Source organism: Tursiops truncatus, chromosome 4 (genome assembly GCF_011762595.2).
Source record: "Tursiops truncatus isolate mTurTru1 chromosome 4, mTurTru1.mat.Y, whole genome shotgun sequence".
NCBI classification, from domain to species: Eukaryota; Metazoa; Chordata; class Mammalia; order Artiodactyla; family Delphinidae; genus Tursiops; species Tursiops truncatus.
The window spans coordinates 124059488-124081847 of record NC_047037.1 but is presented as its reverse complement, the minus strand read 5'-3'; the positions used below and the strand labels follow the sequence as shown (position 1 = coordinate 124081847).

General features: G+C 35.5%; 1 non-coding gene and 1 pseudogene across 1 annotated transcript; both read left to right on the top strand.

Moving 5' to 3' along the window:
• The first annotated feature begins 6697 nt into the window (after nt 1-6697).
• LOC101328152 (large ribosomal subunit protein uL1m pseudogene) overlaps nt 6698-22360 on the top strand; it is a 48726-nt pseudogene continuing 33063 nt past the window's right edge.
• LOC117312314 (U1 spliceosomal RNA) lies at nt 9340-9503 on the top strand. Its single transcript, XR_004526568.1, has one exon. It is a non-coding gene; the product is annotated as a U1 spliceosomal RNA (small nuclear RNA).

The following is a 22360-nucleotide window of genomic DNA, read 5'->3' as shown; positions in this document are numbered from 1 at the left end:
CAATGATATGGTACCCTTCCTGTGAAGTCTCATGTGGTTCCAGTTTGGTAATTGCTTGTTGAAAGGCAGTGTGTTTTGGGATCTTGGGGTCTAACTCTTTGGGGAATACTTGTCTGTAAAAGTTCTACTCAAAAGAACCAGAGCTTCCAATCCAACTGTCTGTTACTTGCAGAAGGGTTTGTCTTTATGGGGCTCTTAATGCACACTCTGATGGAACTTTGAACCACATTTTCCCTCCTGGGTCTCTGGTTTATGTTATTCAAAATGACTTGGCTTTTCAGATGTAAGAATTAAGACAGCTAAAAACTGTATTTACCCCAAAGACAAAACTCAAGTTTGTCTCATATTAGATCCAATGAGGTGCTCTTTGTAAGATTATTTTCTTAGAAATAAGTTGCTTAACAATGGATGTCTTCAGATCATAAGCTGATTATTTGAGCATTAATATAAGTTGTCATAAGTCATTGCCAAAAATGTCTCCTCCTTTAAGTATGCAGGCATGTGTACATCAAGGCAGTTTAGAGTAATGTAAATTTCACCTAGAGATGCTGTCAAAATACAGATTCTGGGGCAAGTCCTAAGATTGTCAGGTGCTGCAATTCTCCAGAAGAAACTTTGGAAAGATTTTAGAGGATATTAAAACAAAACACTGACATAGAACTTATTTTTCAGTCTTATTTACTTTAGGCTCTTGATTTTTTTAGGATCATACACCCTACTGCATGCCTCCACTAATATGCTGTCCCTTCTTCTCTGCCACTTAATTATTCAAAATATTTAATTGCAGGAACGTGGATTGACCTAATGATTATAATACTAAGTGAAGTAAGCCAGACAGAGAAAGACAAATATCATATGATATCACTTATATGTGGAATCTGAAAAAAATAGATACAAATGAGCTCATTTACAAAACAGAAATAGACTCACAGACATAGAGAACAATCTTATGGTTACCAAAGGGGGGGGGTGGTGGATGGATAAATTAAGAGGATGGGATTAACATATACACACTCCCATATATAAAATAGATAACGAACAAGGACCTACTGTATAGCACATGGAACTATACTCAACATTTTGTAATAGCCTATAAGATAAAAGAATATGAAAAAAGAATATACATATATAACTGAATCACTGTGCTGTACACCTGAAACTAACATGACATTGTAAATCAAATATACTTCAATAAAAAATATTTAATATCATTACTGCTTTACTTACCTAATCTCAAACTAAATGTGGATCATCCACATTGACTTTTAAGATGTTACAAAATGACTTCTATCTTCAAATATTTTCCCAAAATGGTCTTTTAAAATGTATTTACTCTTACATGTAAAATTCAATAGGTAATCTTATATTGTTCCAGTGATTGATTTTTTTTCCCTTCCAACATCCATATTTGACATGTTGAAGACCGCTTCCTTCATGAAACTGCCTTGGCCCCTTATTCAGTACTCAGCTATTTCCTTGTTCTCCACCTCACATTTTGATAATTACCTCTCAGGGGCTTTCCCTGCAATTCTAAAAGTGGTTTTTGAATATAAACTCTTCCTTTAGAAAAAGATATTCATTCATATGGCTTCAGCTATCTTCTGCATGTTGATGATTTCCCAATATCAAACACAAAATATCCAAACTTGAATTTTTTGCCTTGCTCTGCAACCTTCACCAAACATCACCTCTTATATTCCTATTTCAAATATTTTCTGCACAATTTGCCCAACTGATGTTATTCCAAATCAATATTTAGTCCTTGACATCCTCGTTTTTAAATTGTGTATCATATTCTATCGATAACTCCTTCTTAATATTCTAGAAGGTATTTCCTCTTTCTTATAATTCCTAAAATTTCCCAGTTCATACTTTTCACTATTTATTTTGGTATATTTCAATAATCTCTTAACTGCTGTTCCTATGTCTTATCCTTTAAGCCTAATCATTTTATATTGTCACCACTATTATATTTCTAATTCAAAAACTGATTTTGGATACCATTTGAAGTGTAATCCTGCATAACTCCTAACTACTTCAGAATAGAATATCCTTAATGTAGCATGCAAAACTCTTTATACTTTGCACCATTCCTACTCAAAATCTATTCTTTTGATTCACTCTTTTTTCCCCCTACATCCAACCTAAGTATTACATGCTTTGATAAAACACACCTTGATATTCTCTTCCTTCTGATCTGAGGCATATTTACAAAAACTTCAAATCATGATATTATATCTGTTTCCTTCTTTTACTTATAATTGTATTCAGGGCTTATCTTTAGTTTCAAGAATAATATTGGACATAAAGAAGGTTATTTAAAAATTTTATTGACTAAAAGATATAAATCCTTTCTTATGGCAAAGTTAACATTTCTAAAATGACTATTGAATGGAAGGGACATTAAGACACTTCATTTGGTGAGGAAATGGCCTTCTTAATCTTTTATGTCAATTTAACTAGGACTTTTGTGATTTATTTCTTATTTCTGTCTAACAATAATAATGATATAGCTGCCATTTAATGTTCAGTTACTATTTAAAACATTTTATTGATATAGGACTATGATTCCCAATTGGCAGAATTTACTAGTAACAGAAACCAAACTCAAACTGTATTACTCAAAGCAAAAGAAGATCAAAAACTTAGAGTTTAATGGCCATAGAATAAAGCAGCACAACATGTATACACATACATTGATATGGTTAAATTGGCATTAGTCTCATTGCCCCCCACAATACCTAAACGTATTTACTTCTATCTCACTCTTCTCTTTCTCTCTCTCACACACACAAGCTCCATTTACACACACACACACACACACACATATTTCTCTCTGCTCTTACGTTTGTTTTCCAAAATTTCTCTGTCACAAAAACATTCTTAAGGTGCCCCCCACCCCATGGTCACTCCCTCCTAGTTTTTGCTCCTTTTTATCATCCTCTTTTCTTGAGCAGACATGGCATATGACTTGCTTCTAACCAACAGAATAAGGCACAAATGATGAGACATAGAGATTAATGTACATGATTACATTCTATAAGACTGTATTGCTCATTTTAGGAAGAGACTCTTCCTTGCTGGCTTGATGAAGCAAACAGCTATGTTGGGGGCACAAGACAAAAATCACTGAGAGTGTGCTCTGGGAACTGAGGGTGGTCTCCACCCAATAGACAGCAAGAAAATAAGGTCCTTCTTCCTATAACCATAAGGAATTAAATTCTATCAACAATTACAGAAGCTTGAAGCAGATCCCTCTATAGTCAAGTTTCCATATTCAAATGCAGCCATGGTGGATATGTTGATTATAGCTTTGCAAAGGACCCAGATAAGCCATGTTAGACTCCTGGATCTTAGAAACTGTGACCTAGTAAATGAATGCTGCTTTAAGCTGTTAAGTTTGTGACAATATTTTTATGTAACAATAGAAAGCTAATACATCCCTTTCCACAAACATTTTCCATCTGTGCCAGTGATGATTCTAAAATGGCTACCTTAAGATTCCAGCTGTAATTTCCAGGACTGTGAATATGGTGAGATATTCAGCCATATTATATTATGTTACATGACAAAGAGATTTTGAAAATGTAATAAAGTTTACTAACCAGTGGACTTTAATTAGTAAACTCTCAAAAAGAAAACTGAGTGGGCAGAAATTACTCTCTGCTTTTTCAAAGCAGAGTTTGTTGTTGTTGTTTTTATAATGACCAACAGAAGAAAATAAAGTCATAGCTATTCCTAGTATGAGGACAATTTGATATCACAGGATTGACTTGAAGATGAAGGGGTATAACATGTCAAGGAATGCAGATGGACCTCTAGAAAATGATAGTGACTCCTTTCTGACAGCCAACAAGGAAATGAGGACATCAGTCCTACAACCACAAGGAGCTGAATTCTGTCAATGACCTGAAAGAACTTAGAAACAAATTCTTCTCAAAGTCTTCAGATATGAACTCAGCCTGATTGACACTTTGATTTCACCTTTGTGAGATCATAGGCAGAAAGCACAGTTGAGCTTACCCAGACAGAAGTCATTCAATGAAATTATATAAAACATTTCTGCCTGTTGTAAGAATTGGCTATTAGATGTGAATGAGATGGACGTACATTGGAGTGATTTTGGAAAAGCAGTGACATGACTAAACTCATGCAGAAGAAGGAAATCTCTAGGTGCTGTGCAGTGTATTACTTTGAAGAGAAGATAGGATTGGAAACAAGAAGATCAACTTGGCTTTCATTACAATAACCAGGTAAGAGAAGATAATGTCTTACAGTAAATTAATAACATTGAAGATGGTGAGAAACAGAGATGATATGCAAAATCCTAATGCCTGGTATAGCATGGATAATGAAAATTCACAATGGATACCATAGAAATTAGCATAGTTATTAGGTAACATACCATATTGGAAAATACAAGATGAATAGAAAAGTTCAGTGTCAGAAAATATTTTGAAAATATATCTCATACATTTTGCTTATAGATTGGATAGAAGATGTATTTTCATGTTAAATGATATTTAAAGGACAATTTTAACAAACATGTCCTGCTAAGGGCAAGGCAACTTAAAAATAAAAATCCAGGTAACTTCACCAGGAAAGGTATTTATACAAGGTAACATGAGATATCTAAAATATATGATGGAAGGAAATGGTAAATATCAGTTAACAATCATGCTCAGCGAGAACTGCAGGGGTTCTTAATCATTTTTGATCCATGCACCTCTTTTTTAGAGTGGATTTATGAATTCATGAAAAATTTCCTATGAAAAATTTCATAGAAAATATACAGTTATACAAAGGTTTACAACATAATATATTAATGTAAGTATTTCTTCATTAACACATTAAGTAATAAGAAATAGTAGCACTTCTAAAACCTACCATAATATCAAAGTAGTGGTTAATTTATTATTTTGAGATATCTGCAACAACTGTAAGTTTACATGGAAATATATGTGTTATATTGGTGACAAGTAATAGTTAATCATAATACATGTATAATTTGTTACCTACATTCATTTAGGAAATGTGAAATTTCAATTAGAGGATAGTGAACAAAAATATTTTTTTTTTCTGCAGACAAATTTATGATCCCTCTGAATTCCATCCACGATCAACTACTGATACTCTAGTGATTGCTCTGCTGATCACCTTTATGATGTTTGGCTGCCCTTTCTCACCTTATCATGCTTCAACAAACCTTAACATTGAAGATTGTGCAAAAACAAAGGCACACATCCCTGACCTAAGAATGTTGGAACTTAAAGGGAGAAAGAAGTCAGGAAACATAATGAAGGAGCTAATTTTTCCAAAGACATGAGCTGAGGGTTTATATGTGTTGCAGCCTCTAAGTGGCAATAATTAATTTATTCACAATTAAGTCTTCTCTGAACCATTATTTTAAAATTCACCTAAAGATGCTTTTATTTGCAAAAGACAGAAGAGTTTTGTTAACATTCCCTCTGCCATTGACTTTATTTTGAGAGAGATGAAGATTTAAGAGCACTGATAGTGCATACAATAGGCATATATTTGTATTTGTCTAGAAATAAAAACTTCTTGGCAACTTTATGAAATTACATTCATCTGAGAAAAAATTTTCATAGAGCAGAATATGTCTCAACCATACGTCTCATCCTTGGAAAGTTATTCAGTCAGTGTGCCAAGAAAAGTATTGAATAAAATTGATGTTTTTTTATGGTTAATGAACCTGTAAAATGAAGTGAATTAAACACAAAACGCTAGGAATTACTTCTACTGAATACAGCAAGAATTCTTCAGTTGATCCGTTGCCCTAGTATTTATGGTTCATTGATTTAATTAGAACCTACCAAAATGATTTCGTTATGAAAGAAAAAAAATGTTTGAAAAGCAAGAGACATTTATGTGAATGTGTTTTATATGCTTATAAGACCATAAAGAACAATATTTTTAAAGAGCTTTATAAACATATAAAGGAAAATAAATAGATGTTCAAAATTGGGAAATTTAATTGCTCTTGAACTATTGAAGCAATTGAGACGTTCTTAAAAGTTTTGTTTTGTTTTGTTTTGTTTTTGTTTTTTCATGGAACGTGGGCCTCTCACTGTTGTGGCCTCTCCCATTGTGGAGCCCAGGCTCCAGACGTGCAGGCTTAGCGGCCATGGCTCACGGGCCCAGCCGCTCCGCAGCATGTGGGATCTTCCCAGACCGGGACATGAACCCGTGTTCCCTGCATTGGCAGGCGGACTCTCAACAACTGCACCACCAGGGAAGCCCTTAAAAGTTTTAATTTTGCTTTTATTTTGTAGATTTTTTCTAAATTAAAATGTTAACATTCATTAACAGTTAAGCTTTATTGTTTTATTTGAAAGTGAATTTTAAAAATCCCCAAATATTGAAAAACAGCTATAATAAGAACCTAATTTATTTTTAAAATGTTTATTCAAAAATTTTTTTCTTCTATGCTAAATTCTCAAAAGCTAACCTAGCTATACAGCACAAGTAAGATCCTGGTAAATACTTTTCAATGAAATTAAGCCAGATAACTTTCAGGTTTTCACAAAATTAAACAAATGAATAATAGATGAAAATTCTGGTTTGGGATTTGCAAATTAGTCCCAAAAGAATTTGCCCAATGACACCTCCTCTACTGTGCACATGCTCTGTACCTAGTTCAAGACCCAAAGCTTACTTTTTCCTCATGTCGAATATGGACCATCTTTGTGGCTGCCTTGGACCGCTGGACCATATTACAAGTGAAAATTTGGGATTTCTGAGCTCAGGCACTGAGAGTGTAGCAAGCTTCATTCCTGCCGTGTGGAATCAAGTTGCCATGCTGTACGAAGCCCACATAGCGATAGTGGAGAAACCACCTAGAGAAGAACTGAGCAGATGTTGAGAAAGGTTCCGGAAATATGGCCTAAATCAAAGCATTCCATCTAGACTCAAGGCCTTCCAGTCACCCAATCTAATACACTAGGCACATGAGGGAAGTCATATTGAATGTTGTAGCCAAGCAGACACTTGGCTACAAGAGGTGAGCTGTCACCACTGGACCCACAGAATTGTAAGACATAATAAAATGGTGGTGTTCTAAGCTACTGAATTTTGGAGTAGCTTATTCTGAAGCAATTGACAACTGAAGAGTGAAACACCAACAATTGCAGCCTTATCCAAAGATTAAGCTTTTATACTCTACTTTTCTTGTGTGTGATTTAAGTGAGGAACTTGTAAACCTTGGAAAGCATTGACTGAAATCAATCCCCTTTCTCCAAAATGAAACTTTCAGCAAATAACTTATTAGCATCTACCAACATACACTGCAATCTAGTAAGAGAGATGAGAAAGAATTTGAATAACTTCTGTTTATCCTGCCCCAATGGTTGCCTGAAAGCTACAAGTTTTAATAAATTATCATGAACACCTGGGAGATGTAGAGCACTGAATAGTACTTGAATAATAAACTTGAGAGATGTAAAGTTATTTTTGCTTAACTTTGTTTCAGCAGGAAATAGTCATATTTACTAAGCCGAGAAGAATATATTTTTTAATAATTTAATAAGTAAATCATCAATCATTTAAAATATTATATTTATACAATCAATGTTATTTCCATTCTACTAACATTTCTTATGTGGAGACCACATTTGTTTCATTTCTATTATGTCACCATGTAAAAACTACAGATAAAACCACTGCTAACATGGTTGGATAAAACAGACCTCATCTGTTTTTTTTTTTTTTTTTTCTTGTAATAGTTTAGTCTTTATTTGCCCTTATATGTCATTCAAAATATTGCATTAGTTGGTCGCATATGAAGTATCAGACATGAATTACTTAGCCTTATAAACAACAGCACAAGAAATTTACATAAGCTAAACGCAATAAGTAGTATTTTATGACACCTTTCATAAAGCGATATTAGAATTGTGTTTCATCAATATAACTAGGGAGAGGAGCTTCAAGATGGCAGAAGAGCAAGATGTGGAGATCACCTTCCTTCCCACAAATACACCAGAAATACATCTACATGTGGAAAAATTTCTACAGAACACCTACTGAACACTGGCAGAAGACCTCAGATTTCCCTAAAGGCAAGAAACTCCCCCACATACCTGGGTAAGGCAAAAGAAAAAAGAAAAAAAGGAGACAAAGAATAGGGACGGGACCTGCACCTCTGGGAGGGAGCTGTGAAGGAGGAAAGGTTTCCACACACTAGAAGCCCCTTCGCGGGCGGAGACTGCTAGTGGCGGAGGGGGGAGCTTCGGGACCACGGAGGAGAGTTCAGCCACAGGGGTGTGGAGGGCAAAGCAGATCGATTCCTGCACAGGGGATCGGTGCCGACCAGCACTCACCAGCCCGAGAGGCTTGTCTGCTCACCCGCCGGGGCGGGCGGGGGCTGGGAGCTGAGGCTCGGGCTTCGGAGGTCGGATCCCAGGGAGAGGACTGGGGTTGGCGGCGTGAACACAGCCTGAAGGGGGCTAGGGCGCCATGGCTAGCCGGGAAGGAGTCCGGGAAAAGTCTGGAACTGCCTAAGAGACAACAGACTTTTTCTTGCCTCTTTGTTTCCTGGTGCGCAAGGAGAGAGGATTCAGAGCGCTGCTTAAAGGAGCTCCAGAGACGGGCACGAGCCGCGGCTAACAGCATGGACCCCAGAGACGGGCATAAAACGCTAAGGCTGCTGCTGCCGCCACCAAGAAGCCTGTGTGCAAGCACATGTCACTATCCACACACCCTGCTTCCGGGGAGCCTGTGCAGCCCACCACAGCTAGGGTCCTGTGATCCAGAGACTTTCCGAGGAAACACACTGCGCACCTCAGTCTTTTGCAATGTCACGCTGGCCTCTGCTGCCGCAGGCTCACCCCGCATCCGTACCCCTCCCTCCCCCCGGCCTGAGTGAGCCAGAGCCCCCAAATCAGCTGCGCCTTTAACCCCGTCCTGTCTGAGTGAAGAAAAGATGCCCTCAGGCGACCTACAGGCCGAGGCGTGTACAAATCCAAAGCTGAACCCCAGGAGCTGTGCGAACAAGGAAGAGAAAGGGAAATCTCTCCCAGCAGCCTCAGGAGCAGAAGATTAAATCTCCACAATCAACCTGATGTACCTGCATCTGTGGAATACCTGAATAGACAACGAATCATCCCAAATTGAGGATGTGGACTTTGGGAGCAATGATATATGGGGTTTTTTTTTTCCCCTTTTTCTCTATTTGTGAGTATGTATGTGCATGCTTCTGTGTGTGATTTTGTCTGTATAGCTTTGCTTTAACCATTTGTCCTAGGGTTCTGTTTGTCCGTTTTTTTTGTTTGTTTGTTTTTGTTTCAGTTTTTTTTTAATTAAAAAATTTTATTTTCTATACTTACCTGGCAGGGGAGATACCATGATCACAAAGGTGGTTTTCCGAGGGAGGGGCTTATCCATTGCACTCCAGATGTGCTGACCCCTGCGAATTCCCCAAATGTGGGAAACTCGACTGCATAATTTGTGGTAGTGGGGGACTGCGTTCACGCTTTCCCCTGAAAAAAGAAAAAAAAAATGTTTTCTTAATAACTATTATTTATGTTTTATTTTAGTAACTTTATTTTCTTTTATTTTACTTTATTTTATTTTATTCTATCTTCTTCTTTCTTTCTTTTTTTTTTCTCCTTTTTATTCTGAGCTTGTCTGTGTGGAGGACAGGCTGTTGGTGCTCCAGCCAGGCATCAGGGCTGTGCCACTGAGGTGGGAGAGCCCAGTTCAGGACACTGGTCCACAAGAAACCTCCCAGCTCCACATAATATCAAATGGTGAAAATCTCCTAGAGACCTCCATCTCAACGGCAAGACCCAGCTCCACTCAACGACCAGCAAGCTACCGTGCAGGACACCGTATGCCAAACAACTATCAAGACAGGAACACAACCCCATCCATTAGCACAGAGGCTGCCTAAAATCATAATAAGGCCACAGACACCCCAATACACACCACCAGACGTAGACCTGCCCACCATAAAGACAAGAAACAGCCTCATCCACCAGAACACAGGCACTAGTTCCCTCCACCAGGAAGCCTACACAACCCACTGAACAAACTTTAGCCACTGGGGACAGACACCAAAAACAATGGGAACTACGAACCTGCAGCCTGTGAAAAGGAGACTCCAAACACAGTAAGTTAAGCAAAATGAGAAGACAGGGAAACACACAGCAGATGAAGGAGCAAGGGAAAAACCCACCAGACCTAACAAATGAAGAGGAAATAGGCAGTCTACATGAAAAAGAATTCAGAATAATGATAGTAAAGATGAAATCTTGGGAATACAATGGAGAATATACAAGAAACATTTAACAAGGACTTAGAAGAACTAAACAGCAAACAAACAGAGATGAACAACACAATAAATGAAATTAAAAATTCTCTAGAAGGGATCAATAACAGAATAACTGAGGCAGAAGAATGGATAAGTGACCTGGAGGATAAAATAGTGGAAATAACTACTGCCAAGCAGAATAAAGAAAAAAGAATGAAAATAATTGAGGACAGTCTCAGAGACTTCTGGGACAACATTAAACACACCAATATTAGAACTATAGGGGTCCCAGAAGAAGAAGAGAAAAAGAAAGGGACTGAGAAAATATTTGAAGAGATTATAGTTGAAAATTTCCCTAACGTGGGAAAGGAAATAGTAAATCAAATCCAGGAAGCACAGAGAGTCCTATACAGGATAAATCCAAGGGGAAACATGCCAAGACACATATTAATCAAACTGTCAAAAATTAAATACAAAGAACAAATATTAAACGCAGCAAGGGAAAAACAAAAAGTAACACATAAGTGAATCCCCATAAGGTTAACGGCTGATCTTTCATCAAAAATTCTGCAAGCCAGAAGGGAGTGGCAGGACATATTTAAAATGATGAAAGAGAAAAACCTACAACCAAGATTACTTTGCCCAGCAAGGATCTCATTCAGATTTGACAGATAAATTAAAAGCTTTACAGACAAGCAAAAGCTAAGAGAATTCAGCACCACCAAACCAGCTTTACAACAAATGCTAAAGGAACTTCTCTAGGCAGGAAACACAAGAGAAGGAAAAGACCTACAATAATAAACCCAAAACAATTAAGAAAATGGTAATAGGAACATACATATCCATAATTACCTTAAATGTAAATGGATTAAATGCTCCAACCAAAAGACATAGACTGGCTGAATGGATACAAAAACAAGACCTGTATACATGCAGTGTAGAAGAGACCCACTTCAGACCTAAGGACACATACAGGCTGAAAGTAAGGGGATGGAAAAAGATATTCCATGCAAATGGAAGCCAAAAGAAAGCTGGAGTAGCAATTCTCATATCAGAAAATATAGACTTTAAAACAGACTATTACAAGAGACAAAGAAGGACACTACATAATGATCAAGGGATCAATCCAAGAAGAAGATATAACAATTGTAAATATTTATGCACCCAACAGAGGAGCACCTCAATACATAAGGCAAATGCTAACAACCATAAAAGTGGAAATCGACAGTAACACAATCATAGTAGGGGACTTTAACACCACACTTTTCACCAATGGACAGATCATCCAAAATGAAAATAAATAAGGAAACACAAGCTTTAAATGATACATTAAACAAGATGGACTTAATTGATATTTATAGGACATTCCATCCAAAAACAACAGAATACACTTTCTTCTCAAGTGCTTATGGAACATTCTCCAGGATAGAGCATATCTTGGGTCACAAATCAAGCCTTGGTAAATTTAAGAAAGTTGAAATTGTATCAAGTATCTTTTCCAACCACAACACTGTGAGACTAGATATCAATTACAGGAAAAACTCTGTAAGAAATACAAACACATGGAGGCTAAACAACACATTACTTAATAACCAAGAGATCACTGAAGAAATCAAAGAGGAAATCAAAAAATACCTTGAAACAAATGACAATGAAAACATAATGACCAAAAACCTATGGGATGCAGCAAAAGCAGTTCTAAGAGGGAAGTTTATAGCTATACAAGCCTACCTTAAGAAACCAGAAACATCTCAAATAAACAACCTAACCTTACACCAAATGTATCTCATTCTCTTTCTCCAGGATATTTTAGTTGGCACATCAATAACTGATAATTTGACAAAGAGTTAGTGGGTACATTTTGTAGCATCACCTTTCTAGGTCATATATTTGCTATTAAATTCTTGAATCTATCTCTAGTTAGAAAAGTGTAATAGATAAAAATAATTTGTGGTTTTTAATTGTTCTTCACCTGCATTTGCCACCAACAGTGAAAATAGAAAATGGATTGACTGTATTTCCTTTCCTACCACTTATTTACAATGTGCTAAATATCTAAGGCTATTAGATATAAACATAAGCAAATGCAGTTATTTGACTATTATGAGCATATAATCTCTAAGTGATACCAGATATTGATTAGCTGTATACTTATTTAAAGCAAAGGATCCTTTAGTCTTAGAACAGTAGTGGCTAATACTTTCTAGAATGCTGTGTTCAACACTGTTCTAATGAATTAATATAATGAAACCTTCATTAGTTAAAACTAAGGTACTTAGAATTATCCTATGAAGAGACTATTATACACCCATTTTAAAGATGAAGAAATGGAGACAAGGGGTTTAAAATAACTTTTCCAAAATCAAATCGTGAAAAATAAGTGGTATAGACAGGGTTCAAACCAAAAGTTGCCGTTGCACTATTTATAAGAAATTATGAAACGTAAATAGGAGATAATCATAAATCAGGAATTGCAATACTAAATCTCCCATGATTATCTATATGACTTTGGTGACTTTAGATGGGTGTGTTTTGAGAATAGTTTTGAAAAGTTTTTGGGTTTCATAAATATTCTCAAAACACACCCATCTAAAGCCTCAAATTTCTACTCAATAGAGAATATTTGTCTACTCAAGATAGTTTTCTCAGTGGCCATTAGACATCATGTCTTCAAATATGTTATGGCTTTCATCCAAATAATAATAATTGTCACAATCATTGTGAATGAATAACAAGTAATAAAGAATGCAAATTCAGCATAATTCTTTGCCAGAGTGAACCCTTAATAAATCATAACTAATATTACCACTACTACCTTTATCATTAATAGTCCCATCCCTAATACTATTATTGCTAGTATTCATAAAACTACAACTAAAATTAAACTCTGACATTTTAAAAGAGCAATTAATATTAAGATTTTGATAAAATATTGTATTGTGATTTAAAGATTAGTAGGGAACTTAAAATACCTAAAATTCTATAATCCTGAAAACAACATGGTTTATGCAAAGATACCAAAGAAGTGATGAGATAGCACCAAGAGGTGAGTGATGAGATAGCACCAAGAGGATGAGGTGAGTGTGTTACACTGTCTGGTTGTCATCCTCACAAATTTTCTCTCCACCTCATTTATTCAGCCAGTACTATTAACTTCTTTCATTTTATTTTACCCACTCCTACCCCCCAATGGTAAAATATCCCTCAACCCAGGTGGAACATGAGGAAGTCTGGGAAATTACTTAGGTTATTCATTACATATCAAACTGGAAAAAAACAATTTGGAATTTTAAGAATTTCTTTATGCAACAAATTATATTGACTTCTAGAGAAGAATTAGAGAAAATAATCTTACCCAGGGTTATACATCAGGACTATATATTTTTTAATATCATAAAGTAAAGAATTGTGAATATTGCAGTAGCTATTAATGATTATTTATTACTAGTGTTATTTGTACATTTTACTTCTTTTTTAAAATAATAATGATGATAAGAAGAGTAAAAAAACAGTATTGGGATTTAGTACTTAGTTGAAATTTAATAATATTTCTGAAAAGAGCTTCAGTATTAATCCACATATTGTTTAGTTAGCTTTTAAATTGTTTCATTATTTTATAGAGGCAAATCAACAAGAAAATGGAAGGGAAGCCCTTAGAATGCTAGCTTTTTACAAGTAAAACTCAAGTCTCTCATTCTTCATTGTGTTCTAGTCCTGGGCACCATGATTGACACATAATTGGTGCCTACCACATGCAGGTTGAATCAATTCAGGAGCATTTTATTTGAAATCACATAATGTTTGTTACATGTATTTAATGTCTATTTAAGTGCAGTTGATCTTTGAACAACATAAGTTTGAACTACACGGGTGCACTTACACTTGTTTTTTGTTTTGTTTTGTTTTGTTTTAAATACTACAGCACTACATGATCTGTAGTTGGTTGAATCCACAGATGTGGAACTGTGGGTTGCGAGGGCCAACTATGGGACTTGAGCATCCTAAAATTTTGGTATCTGAGGAGGGTCTTGGAACCAGTCCCCAGGGAATAGCAAACGACAACTCTATTCGCAATTAAATAAGTCACTTCAAATAAGTTAATTTGTGTTAATAATCAGTTTTCCTATAATTAATTCAAAATCAAATATTAAGGGAGATTTTCATTTTCCACAGACTCTTTAATGTAAGAGCTTTCTGATTTACTAGTTCATGAAATATTCACCATTAATAGCAAATTCAGAGACCATTCTAGAAGGTTAAACACTTCATTTGATTATTGGTAGCAGTCAGTACAGCAAGCATTAAGTTAAGCCTGGGTTCAACATCATTACTTTTATTTCCACAACATTAAAGAGTCAATTATTGAAAATACCTTGAAAATAATGTTACTTGTGGATAAAAATTCCTCATTGAATAGGCAAAGGACTTTGAAAGAGAAACTCTAAAAGCCAGGTATGCAACTATAATTTAAATTTAATTGAAAGAATATGCTAGTGCAGTCCTAGATGATATAGAATGTCTCATTATGTTTGAACCAAATATGAAACCCAGCTGGGGAAGAAAGTGAATGGGGGAAGTTAAAGTGTGAATCACCTACAAGCAGGCCTGATGTTTTTTTAGACAACCTGTATCTTTTCCTAGATATCCCTTCTATCTGCTGACAGGTTTCTGTCTTGCTAAATCTGAGATGTAAACTGGGTTTCCTATTAACAGAGTTTTTCCAAGACATTATTCTATCACGAAATAGTAATGAATATGGTGTTTAGGAAATCTATTAGTAGGACATGCAAATAGAGTAGATATTTTCTTGTTTATATAGCTAATAATTTAGGAAAGAAACTGAAATTTGTATCCAAATTTCACCCTGTTATTTTCCTAATTCCCTACCTTGCTCTCTTACATTTGTAAAGAGCCAGTGAGTTGATTTGCAGTGTGATGGCATCATAGTGTTCTCCTGTGTTTGAAGATGGCAGTCTTGCATCAAGTTTGAAGCACACTTTGATCTCATTAGCGATAGGATTTTTGTAGCCTTGTTGGAAATATTAATAAAAACTGCACAGATTGCTTAAAGTTAATTGGTGAAACACTTCAAAATGCTGTGCTGTCTCTATAGAATGACTAGATCAAACTTGGAAAGCCAAAATTGGAACTTTCAATTCACTCTAACGGAGTCTAGCTATATATGTATTCTGACTTCAGAATTCATTGCAAACTGATTTTTCAAATGTCTTAAAAATACTGTCCAACTTAGGTCCCTTTTTGTTACCTCTTTATGTATATTTTCACCAAAAGCCTTGCAAATGCTTTCAAAAACTCACAGAAGTGCCTGGATAAAAAATAACTTTATTTTCAGCTCAGTTACTCATTTTTATTGGGCACATTTCCACTTCCAACTTATCTCTAAGCACTATCTACCTGAGGATTCAACTACTTCACCTCAGACAAAAAAACAAAAATACCCTTGATAAGAAACTAAAGCATACAAGAAAACTAATTCATTCAATCTAGCCAACAAATTTGCAATGAGAACCTGTCCTGTAATAGGCCCTGTATGTGAGCCAAGGATGCGGGAATGAACAGAGGAGAGAAATTACTTGCTCCTGCGGAGTTGTCTTGTTTTTTCAGTTCAATCATCTGAGTTGGAAGTGATCTCAATAGGGGCAGGTGTGAGAAACTGCTACCCATTAAAAAAAAAAATCCATGGGGAAGATCCAATTTAAAAGATAAAATTGTTCATTTTTCCACTCTTCCTTTAATTTAAGTTCATATTACTTCTGTGAAATAATCCATTTTCATTAATTCAAAGAGTAACACAGAGATCATCTAATTAATATGAATTATTAATTGCATGTGATTTATATTTATATATGAATATATAATGTAAATATGTATGCTATGTAATATAAATATGCTTTTTACTATATATAATAAAATATATATTATGTACTATTTATATTTAATATTTATACAATATGTTTATAATATATTATGTAGTTATTATATATTTAATATATACTATTTACAATATAAATTTATATGCATATTTATTTATATGTTTTATATTTAGACTCTGCTTTGCCTCAGGGGTCAAGCCAAGAAGACAATTAGACAAATGTTCTAAGATACAAATGCAACAATTTTTGAAATTTAGCTCTTTCACAGATTCTTGAAACACAGGAAGTGAATACTTGTTCAAAACAAACATGTGGAACAAACTATCTACCATATTTAAAGTAGGATGGCTTGTAGATGACAACAAATAGGAAAAGATCAGCTTTGGGGCTAAACCTGCCAATTCAGATTCTTCTAGAGTTTGTAAAATGTATTTCCCTATAGGCATTGCCTGTTCTATCAAATACTCCAAAGATAGTGCTGTAATGATTAAAAATTAAAAAGCAGTCTACCAACTTCAGTGTATTTATTCAAAAGAATTAAAGTCAGGATCTCGAAGAGGTATCTGCACTCCCATGTTCATTGCAGCATTATTTACTATAGCCAAAACGTGAAAACAATCCAGATGTCCATCAACAGATAAATGGATTTTTAAAAGGTGGTTATACATACAGTGGAATATTATTCAGTCTTAAAATAAAAAGAAAAAAATCCTGTGCTACATGACAACATGAATGAACCTAGAGGATACTACCCTAAGTGATATAAGCCAGTCACAGAAGAACAAACACTGCTAAGTGGAAGGTGGAATGGTGGTTGCCAGGGCCTGGAGGAATGGGGGATATGAGGACATGTTGTTCAATGGGTAAAAAAAATCCTGTAATGCAGGATGAATAAGTTCTAGAGACCAGCTAAACAACGTAGTGCCTGTAGTTAACAGTACTGTATTGTGAACTTACAAATTTAAGAGGATACATCTCATGCTGTACTCTTACCACTACATCAATCAAAGGGTCACAAGGAAACTTTTAGAGGTGTTACCTCTGGCTATCACTTTGTAGTAATGGTTTTACTGGCATTTACTTGTTTATATGTCTAAACTCATCAAATGGTGAATACTAAATGTGCAGTTTTTAATATATCAATTATACCTCAATAAAGCTCTTCAAATTTTTAAAGGAAAAATAGGTAATCTTCACTAAGGTTTTAATAGTGAATCACTTTACATATGTTTGTAATGAACAACAAAGCAATACATCCTGTGCTCATTTTAATAGAGAGCATGAATATCAATTTATTAAAAAAAAACAAAAATTCTGTTAGAAATGTCATGCTTATTTTAGCCTGAGACTAGGAACTCAACTCAATGTGAACAAATCTAGCTATAGACCCATGGCTGCTGTCAGCCAGCACAGCAGTGTTGTCTCTCCTTGACCCTGAGTAGCATAATCAATCACCCACTCAAATGGACAAGCTCAAAAATCAACAGATGCTCTATCCAAAAAGTCAAGATCACACTAGGATTCAGCCTGTTGTTCTTCTTTTTTTCTGATGCTTAGGGGAATTAAAAAAAAAAAAAAACAATGAAAAAGAAAACAAGAAAAGGAAAGAAAATCTAAGTGAACAGTATCTAGTACCATTTATTCTCTGCAATTTACTCAATTTTGGAAACAGCTGCAGGCTTCTAACTTTGTTAGTGTTAACTGTATTTCACAGTTTCACTACTCATTTATTGTCTACTTGCCCCTTTGGAATTAACAAATTTTCTACTTCCTTTAAAAAAGCCCAATGTATTATTGATGGAGTACTCTCTCTCTAATGTGGTAAAAAATACCCCAGACACAAAGATATATTTAACAGTATATTTACTCTCATGGGGAAGACAATTATTTTGATTTTGTATTCATTGCATACATTTTCCAACTAAATCTAAAAGGCTGTATAGCTTTTCTACACAAGCAGTATCTAAAGTTCTTCTAAAGCTACGTGTGTTTCAATGTTGAAACTTTTTTGCAGAATATTCACATTTCAAAAGGCAAATGTGAGTTCTATTCTATTAGGTTTAAATACTGGTAGTTGTGGTGAAGTCCCACTACACACTAGTTACTGTGCTCTTGGGGTCAGGAATCTACAAAACTCTTCAATGCCACATGCAACTTGAATGATCTTAGGCAAGTCTTTAATTTGTCTAAGCTCCAGTTATATAACGTATAAAATGATTTTAAATTCTTGGTGTTAGCTCGCTAAAGTTGCTGCCAGTAAAGTCTAAGCAAAGTGCCATATAATTAATAAACATTAGCTAACATTCTTTATTCACTGCTATTATTATTCCACTTATTGTGGTGATAACTTGTTGTTTGGTTTGAAATAAAATTTAAATAAGATTGCTCCCTGGTGAATATGTAAATTTAACATTTTATTCTCCATTAAGGAAATAGCTAAGTAACTTCCTGCCTTCACATTTCTACAAATAAGTGGCAAAAGACGATATTGGAAGTTGGTGGTGTTCTTTTTGGTAACTGTAGATTTATGAGCAAAGATCTCTACTCTTTCTTTCTAGAAGCATCCCCTTCTGGTTCCCTCCATTCCTCCTCTCTATGTAGAGGTTGTCTAAGATCTTGGTCCTGACAGGCTTAGACACTTCTCATAGAGTCTCTGAAAGAAAATAAGATAAGCCTGTAAAAGCTGACCTAAGAAAAAACATACACTGATCTTCTCTTGACGTAGTTTGCTTTATTTCCTGCACATAAAAAAAACTGAAAAGAGCATTTGTAACTCATTGTGAATTAAAATTTTCTAATAGTTTCTGTGACATTGTTCAGTTTTTATATAGCAATTACATCATAACATGGCAATAAAATATTTAATGGTATATAATATGAAGAAAATATTTAATAAATGTTAAAAAGAGCAACATAGGACCTAATCTATTTAAGGGTAGTATAACAAAGGACTTTATAGAATAGTGAGGTTTCTGACACCACAATTACAAAACAAGATGTTTTGTTGTTGTTTCATGACTTAGTCAGAAATGACATTCAGATATCTGTCAGTGAATGAAAAGGATGAATGAAAGTAAAATTTTAATTGTGTTTTTTTAAATTCTAATCTTTATTTTATTGTGGTAGGAACACTTGAGATGAGATCTCTACCCTCTTAACAAAGTTTTAAGTGTACAAAGCAAGATCGTTAACTACAGGCCCAATGTTGTACAGCAGAGTTTCACATTTATCTTGCATTAAAGAAATTTACACCCACTGAGTAACACCCTCCCCTTCCCCTAATTCCTGCTCCTGGAAACCACAGTTCTGCTCTCTGCTTCTAAAAAATTGACTATTTTAGATACCTTATATCAGTGAAATCAAACAGGATCTGTCCTTCTGTGACTGGCTTATTTCACTTAGGATAATGTCTTCCAGGTTCATTCATGTTGTCATATTTCACAGGATTTTCTTCTTTATATAAGCCTTAAAAATATTTCATTGTATGTATATACCACATTTTCTTTTCTTTTTTTTTTTTTAAAGAAGATGTTGGAGGTAGGAGTTTATTAATTAATTTATTTATTTTTGCTGTGTTGGGTCTTCGTTTCTGTGCGAGGGCTTTCTCTAGTTGTGGCAAGCGGGAGCCACTCTTCATGGTGGTGCACGGGTCTCTCACTATCGCGGCCTCTCTTGTTGCGGAGCACAGGCTCCAGACGCGCAGGCTCAGTAGTTGTGGCTCATGGGCCTAGTTGTTCCACGGCATGTGGGATCCTCCCAGACCAGGGCTCGAACCCGTGTCCCCTGCATTATCAGGCAGATTCTCAACCACTACGCCACCAGGGAAGCCCTATCACATTTTCTTTATCCCTTCATCTGTCGATGGACATTTTAGTTGTTTCCATGGCTTGGTTATTGTGAACAGTGCAGAAATAACCACAGAAGTGCAGATATTTCTTCAAGATCTTGATTTCAATTCTTCTGGACAAATACCCAGAAGCTAGATTGCTGGATCATATAATAATTGTATTTCGAATTTACTGAGGAACTTCCATATTGTATTCTGTAGCAGCTGCACCATTTTGCATTCTGAACCAACAGTAAGCAAGGGTTCCAATTGCTCCACCTTGCCAGAAACTTGTTCTCTCTCTCTTTCTTTTTCTTTTTTTTAATATATGGAGATTTTGTTAAAAACAAGAATTTCATATGAGACAGAGAGAGAGAGAAAGAAAGAAGGAAGGAAAGAAAAAGAAAGAAAGGAAGGAAGGAAGAAAGAAAAAAGAGAAAGAAAGAAAAAAAGAAAGAAAGAAAGAAAGAAAGAAAGAAAGAAAGAAAGAAAGAAAGAAAGAAAGAAAGAAAGAAAGAAAGAAAGAAAGAAAGAAAAAGGGGAAAAAAGGAAGAAAGAAATCCAAATTCAGTCTGTGGTGGTGTACCTGGGGGCACTAAGTTAGAGTTCTGTCACCAAGTGATGAAGGGGGGTGAAGTCGTGAGTGTCTTCTCCATCGCTACCACTTATTATTCTGTAAAAATAGCTTGAACATCTGAGTTTAACTGTAAAACAATAGCCTCCAAAATCCTAGTTGTTCAAGCAGACAAAAATGTTTTTAATTACACTTTATACCATTCCCCTTCAGACTTAATCAATATGCATTTTGACATAAATATGTTATTCTCCTTATATAAAGTAATATATTTTTATTAAATTAATATATTTTGTATACAACATTATACATGACATTACGATGTCACTTGTGTATCACAAACCAGTGACAGAGCAATGAATGTTTCTGCTGAACACAACTCTGTAAAAGATAAAAACACAAAAATCTTTCTGTATCAAGGCAACTTAGCACTGCTGAGGCAAAGAAAATTGGAGGAGGTAAATGAAAAGAAAAAGCAAATCCCATGGACCTGTGAGCTAATATTTTTATGTATATTTTCCTTCAGGGCCTTGGCTGATTCTAGACTCAGGACAAGCATCTGAGGATCAGGTCAGTGACGGAATAGTAAGAAACTACTAGTGAGATACCCAAACTCTGTCGGATTTCGTCAAGACATCTGCTGAATTCTGAACCTGCACAAGCCAGAAGGCTAATTATCCAAGCAATTAGGAGTTTTGGGCAACTGTATGCTACTGAGAAGATAAAGATTAAGATTTTGGAACGGCCAAGAGGAGAGGCCATGGTGAACACTTAAAACTCTGGTTGAGCATCCCTGCAGGACGGTGCCCTCAGAGCATAATGGTGGAACTGCAAACCAGCTGCTCTTCTGCCCCATTGCTAATTGGTTTTAAGTAATCAGGTCCCCCTCTATCAGTTTACTAAAGGAAAGTGTAAGTCTTCTGTAATAGTTCTCAATTGCTTCATAACAAATTACCACGCATTTACTGTTTTGAAACATTATCACAGTTCTGTTCTGTAGATCAGAAGTCTGAAATGGCATGGCTGGGCTCTCTGCTTGTGTCAAAAGCCTGAAGGCATAGTGTCAGCCTGCCTGAGTTCTTTTCTGGAGGCTCATTCTTATTGGCAGAATTTAGTTCCTTGCATTTTTAAGACTGAGATGCCAGTTTTCCAGTTTTCTTACTGGCTGACCACCAGGGTCCACTCTCAGCTGCGAGAGGCCAGGTTCATGGTACTTGTCCCACTTCGTTCAAGTCAACAATGGTATATTTAGTCCTTCTTATGCTTTGAAACTCTGACTTTCTTATCTGCAACCAGCCTGGTAAATTCTGTTTTTAAAGGGTTCATGTGATTATGTCAGACTTACCTAGAGAATCTCCCTGTCTTAAGGTCAATTATGCCATCTAACAAAATCTAATGAATGGAAGTAAAATCCATTATATCTATTGTTCCAAGGATTATGCAAGGCATGTACACCAGGAACATGAATCTTGGAGACATCTTAGAATTCTGCCTAACACAGGCCACATTCTGGCCTGCAATGATACTTGTCCCTCCCAAATGCAAAATACTTTTACCACAAAACCTCTTCCTATTACAACAATAGTTCAAAGTCCTAAATCTTTTCATCTCAACAGTCTAAAATTTCATCATCTAAATCACTTAAATCAGAGTACATCAGACTTCTGGGTAGAATCCATTGTGTATAACTCTTGGGACACAAGTCTTCTCCATCTATGTATCTATGAAACTAAACAGACAACTTATCTGTCCCCTGGCATCTTCTCTCTGAAAAGAAATCTCATGCAAAATTT